We start from the raw sequence: 6,433 nt of genomic DNA on the forward strand, positions 1-6,433 counted from the left end.
TCCTTCTTAAAATATTCAGGTGAAAAACCTGAAAGATTTTAATAACTTGCTGACAGATGATAACCCCATCAACCAGCTTTGTCACTGTTTGCAAAGTGCTGTCACTTAGTGGAAACGCTCTTTAGGCTTAAGCTGTTTGTAAACGCAACTTTAATCATAAGAATATTGTGTAAAACCTTAAGCAGCAAAAAGTTCTTCCTTACACATTCTGTGAAAAATAGCCAGGGAATGTCTGTGACTTTAAGGGAGAAACTTTGTTGCAGAGATTCGAGTGCAGAAATTACGCAGGTCTTGCAAAAATAAGCAAATAGTTTCAACAACAGAGAGCGCAGCAAACTGTGCCAAGAGGGGGAGGAAGGTGATTATTACCTGTTTGAAAAAGGTATTGCTTCATTATGGAAGAGCTCTCAATTGCTGCTCCTTGCTTGGGGTAGGAAATTCACCTTTATGAGAATACATGAGAGTGGACGAAGGACTTGTCTGTTAAGTTGCATAGATGTTAAAAAGACTAAATACAGATGCAGTGAGGGCATGCCTAAAATACGTATTTCTTGTTTTTAGAAGAAAAAAAAAAATTGACCAGAAAGATGGTACTTGTAGTTCTGGTTGAAATAGTTGAAGGGTGTAACTCGGTAAATCCAGCGCTGCTTTTCTTTTCAGTTCCAACGTGAATTAACAGTCGACTGGTTCTTGCCTTTGCAAATTTTGTCCATCTGATCAATGGCTAAGGTGGACTATTCTCTGCTCAGTTATTTAAAATAGCAGTCCCTGTTGTAGCGAGGGTTAACTGAATCATGGTGATTTTGTTTTTGTTCTTTCCCCCAGTTAGCGTTTCCAAGCTATCTTCCTGTCTTCTATCACTCCGTGATTGTTACACCTACCTTTTGACATTCTTTAGAAAACAACATTTTCACGTTCTTTGAGCCTTTTTAAGATGCAGTGAGTTCCAAATAATCACTTGCGCAGATGCTCATAAATGATTTTATTTTTTTTTTTTGAGATACTCGTGCAGTTCCGACACAGGCTCAGGCATGTAGATCCTTCAGAAATGCTCAGAGAGAGTGGCCCAATTTAAATTATCTATTGAATGCTGAAACACAAATTGCACGTGAAATCCCCAAGCTTCAAGGGTCTCTGGCAGGTCACATCCTACCAGTCACTCAAACATTTAGTCAGTGCTACCCCCATGCACCTATGAAACTGAGGCTGTTTGACACCTCTGAGAATATTTCTCATGTTAGATCTGTTGTAAATGAGCACATGGTCCAGAATAATTAATGGTAACACTTCAGTCCTTTTTTGACAGAGTTGTGTTTCTTATGCAGTTTGTGCTGGTCTGTCTATTTAACTGCAATCAGCCATGCCTGAAAGACAGGAAAGAACAAGACGGACAAGTGTGTCAGTGAGTGAACCTCTTTTCTGTAATTAGAAATGCACAGGGAATAAATTATTCTCTAATTCAAGCTGTCCAGCTCACACTAATAATAACAACCCAAGAAGCAATCTGTTTATAAAAATTAAAGCTGAATTTGTGAGACTCCTTAGTGCAAGACGGGATTTACTGTGTAGTCTTGTTCTAGTTTATCATGCTTAGAAGGCTCTATCAAGGCATTACGAGTGTTTCAGGCTGGACTACACGGCGATTTCATGCGTGCATTTTCTATCACGCACGATTAGCTAAAACTTAATCAGAGATAACTGTAGCAGCTCTGGGCCAAATTCTTCTCTACTAGATTAATGGTTGGTAAGGAACAAATGCCACAGAATAAAGGTATGAGCAAACTTGGCCTAAGTGGGTTTTTTGTTGTTTTTTTTTCCTTCTGTGGACACCTTTTAATACTTCTCTATTCAGTTATCTTCCAGCTTGCATGGGCAAAGTCTTTTCTGTGGAGGACCCAAGCAATGGCTCAATAGTTTTTGTTTTGTTTACCTAAGTACAATGCCTACGAGTCTGGTAATTCTTTTTAAACACTAGTGGAGCTTAGTTGTATCTCTAATGGCTAAAGATTTAATTTAAATTATTCCATAGTGTGCCTTTACGATTTTCAAACCACAATAACGTTAAAATTGGAGGAATCAGACTGATTCTGAAGGGTCTATCTTACTATCACAGCCATAAGACTATAGGCTAAACTCTTCTTCTCTGGGCTCTAGGGCAAAGAGAGTGGATGGGATCTTAAACTTTAGGGCCCCAAAATGTTTAGCTCAATGGATTTTAACTGTTTCTTGATATTTTTTTCTATTATTTCTTCCTAAACTTATTAAGATGCAAAAAGCTGAGAGCTGGAGAGTGCAGAGCAGTCTTACGTGACTTCAGCCTGGAGTCAAGTGGAGATGTAACGTCTTGAGAGTGGAGGAGGTGCCAGAGAACTAGCTTTCCAACGACAAGTCTGAAAACGAGAGTGCACTGTCTCCATTTTAAACCTGGGAAAGCAATCAGGTCTCGGGATTAGATATGTTACTTATCCTCCTTTAGAGCCAAAAGCTATAAAGAAACTGCTCAGAATTTGAACAGCTGTCATAAAGCATCCCTGACATTTTTAAGCAATCTCAGATCTTTGGATGAAGAGTCATGATAGTAACTCTTATTTTTGGAAGGCTGAAACGTACACAATGAATTCTCTCTGTCAGACAACATGCTGCAAAAGAGTGTTGACTACAAAAAGTCAGCCGAACAAGTAACAATTTTTTATTATTATTATTGAGAAATCTCAGCAAATCACTTTATCCGTTTTATTTTCCACACAAAGCATATGTATTAGGGTCAGTTGCTGATCTGAAAGTATAGATGAGATCCAGGGGAGGGAACAATAGCTATCTAGGTTTTCTGGCACATTTGTGCATATACATCACTTCAAGCCAAGTAGAACAAGCTTGAAGAGTCAATGGCCAGTAATTCAGAGTACCTAATTAATTTAATTGCAAACCATGAAATTCTCAAATTAATTTATTATTCAAATATATTCATGCGCTTCCCTCCCCCAGGGCTCTACCCCTAAAAAAAAAAAAGAGGAAAAAAAAAAAAAAAAAACAAACAAAAAAAACCCCCACACAACAAACCCCTGCCTTCTCAGTACAGCTCTGTTTTTGTGACTATCTGAAATCCGAACAAAAGAATATCCACCGTGTGTCAGACCAGTCATTCATCTAATGGTGTGGAGGGGGGGGAAAAATACAGAACAAAACACCAAACCCTTCTGGTAAACCTTTCCAGGCTGAAGGAGTTATGCTTAGTTCTGTTTCTGTTCGTCCCAATAGTGTGTGTAACTAAACAGAATACTAGTAATAACTAAACGTAATACTAATTGACAGTTTAGCATGTTCTAGTGAAATGTGCAATTTAGGTACTTGTTTTCAGTTTATATTTGTTTTTTAATGTCTCTCTGCTAGTGCTTGTGCTCTTGCAGGTTTTTTAAGCCTTGCTTTTTGATGTCCAAGGTGAAGTCAGCCGTGACCCAGACCCTTCACTGATCAGGCTTCTACATGTGGTAGGAAGTGGAGAAATGAAGGAGGAGAGAGGAAAAAACTCACATTTCACCTTCACATAGTGCAAACCCTTAAAATATTGTTTTGTATGAGCAATTGCTGCCCTTCCCCTAGCTTTGTAGCTCAACATCTAACACCAGTGAGCTGTGTTAATAAAAGGAGGTGGGGACAGAGGAGGGATCTGGTGCTTTTTGTGGTGTAACCTCTCATTACAAGCATGAAATAAGTCATAAGCTATCAGAGCTTGAGCTTTCTGAGCCTGCAAAATAGACACATGGTGGACTTGAAATCTGCTTTTAAATCTATTAGTAGGAAATTCCTTCCATTAAAAAACAGGACAATCTCTTTCCTTTTTCCTTTTTATCATAGTAAGCGAGGCGCTTGGTCCTTCCTTGATGGCAGAATTGCATCTGGCTTTTTGTCACGTGACAAAATAAATAAAAATGAGTTGATGCTAACAGCTCAGCTTCCTGCGCCTTCATGTGAACTTAAACCTCTCATGTGACCTGACCTCAAAAGAAGGATGCGTAGAAGTAGTCTTCCTGGTGTATTTCGGGGTTTGTTTTTATTTCCCTTTGCCTTCCCCAGCTTTCGTCCCACCAGTGCCCTCAAAGCTTTGATATGAAGAACACCCTGTGGCGTTACAGGTGTTCTCTTGTTATTTCAGCTCTTTTGGATGCCTTTGACTGGCAGCTGCTTGGTGATCTTATGCTGGCATCCCTGCTCCTACTCACCTTTCTTCTCACCTCTTATGGCACGAGGGTCTCTTCCATTTTCCCCATTGCATGCCACGCTCTCATCCAGGCTTCCTGCGCATCTCCTCAGAAGTAACTCTGCTCTCCCAGCTCCCTCTGAGGATCTGTCACCCAGCCTCGCTCGGTGTTGCATTATTAAGCATCGAGTAGACACCAAGCGAACTTGGTGGAAACTGTATTCAAAGAGCGTTTCTCTCTCAGCGCGTGTGATCTGCTGTTCCCCTGCTCTCCAGTTTGCTCCCACACATGCTGGGGGGGAAGTGTGTGTGTATGTGTGTGTGTTGGGAATTTGATTAGTGTGGGGATCATCGCTACCTGCGTCCTTGCACACTGCCCGTTCTTTGTCAGATCTGCTGGGTTTGTTAACTGCCAGGTAGATGGTGTCTCTGCTGCGTTTGAGGAACAGTGGGGACATCCAGTGGTCACATGGGTTATAATTAATTACTCCAGATCCCGTCAGTGAGATCAAATTCCCAGGCTTTCTTGTGTTCTCAGCGTTTGACTTGTTTTTCATCATAGCTCATTATGCCCTAAAGTGCCTGACAGAAGGTTGGGATGACTTCTTTCTCTCGTCTTTTTCTTTTTCTTCCCCCCCTATGTGATGTTGCTTTGTATCTATCAACAACTGAAATCGGGGAAATTGGGTCTCTCCCAGAAGAAACCAGGGATATCTTTTAATTGCTTTTCAAATGGAGAATTTGGAAGAAACAGTAAGGAAAATATTAACTATTATTTTGAATGCATAGCACTGGAACAACTGGTAAAAAAAAATGTTATTGCTAGAAGTGATAGGGATTTAAAAAAAAAAAGACAAATAATCACAAAAAACTTTTTATACTACTTTTTCAAATTACCTCATGCATAATTCATGTGTACCTTGGTTCACCTGGAGTCTGTAATGAGACTGAGAGGAGCCGTCTCCTTCCCTTTTCTGAATCTGGCAGTGATCAGATTCAGTCACTGCTCAGCAGGGGAGCAGAGTCTCCCCTTTTTTGGACCAAGTGCGCTTTTCTGGAATAATTCTGAATGGGGGTAGCTTTTTAAAAGAAATGAATAAAAAAAGACCTTTTCTGTGGTTGTCATAACATAGAATAACATCAGTGAATTCCAGACCTTCACATCAGAGGATGGAAGACGTTTCCTGCCCTGTCTAATGCCCGCTTGTTGCGTGATCATGCAGAGGAGCCAACTGTCCTTTGCCCACTTGGTAGCTCCAGAAATGGCACCAGCTGATCTTCTAGTTAGTGGCGTTAGAACAGCAAAATGTCCATCCGCTGTGCATCAGTATGGCCAACTTTCACGCTCCCAAGTTTTGTTCAGAAATATGAAAAAAGGATATAGACCCTCCAGGGATTGAGAGAGCACATAAAAATCTATCTTAATTTCTTTTTTCCCTTTAGAAAAAAACAAATAAACTAAGATCCCTTTATGTAATATTACTATATTCTCTTAGTCCATCTGATACTGGAAAGAGTGCCTTTTTTGTTGTCAAACTACGAATTAATTTAAATAATCTGATTGTTCCTCTGCTGTTTTTTTGTTTCCACATTGAAATAAAATTTGTGGAAGCCGTGGGAGAAATTCTAGTAAAGGTCACTGGCCTAATCATAAAATGTCTTTAAAATTTTTACGATCCTTTAATGGAGGGCTATTGGATAATTCCTCCTGGAAAGGATCTAGCACTGTAATAAATCCTTTCGAAGGGACATTGCAACTTTGGTACGGCTCTCAGCAGCTCTTTTCCCCAGGTTTGTATGTGGTACCTTGGTGGCCGTGACCAGTAGAAATGCCTTTAAACATTTGGAAAAATATATAATGCAGAAATGAAGCAAGAGAGAAGTAATGAATTTTAAACATTACCTTGACGAAAGAGTATGAAAATATCAACAAGGAAAATTCTTTATAAAGGAAAAACATTATATAAAATGCATCTGTTTTCTGATCAAGTTACATCAAATTAGCTCCACTTCATTTTTGAAAAGATAAAGGGCTTGTTCTAGTATATCACGATGGTTAAATTTCAACAAATCCTTAATTTTGCCTTGGTGATGGAGATGGCAAAACTGAAAAAGTTGTTTTCTCCTATTTTCTGTTCTTCTTTGCTGGTATTGTCCCATGTAAATTAATCTTCAATCCCTGCTTCAAAAATTTGGATAAATATCATAAGGCAAATAATGGACATGACTGAATTT

The sequence above is a fragment of the Chroicocephalus ridibundus genome, chromosome 1 (genome assembly GCF_963924245.1).
Source record: "Chroicocephalus ridibundus chromosome 1, bChrRid1.1, whole genome shotgun sequence".
In the NCBI taxonomy this organism is placed as follows: Eukaryota; Metazoa; Chordata; class Aves; order Charadriiformes; family Laridae; genus Chroicocephalus; species Chroicocephalus ridibundus.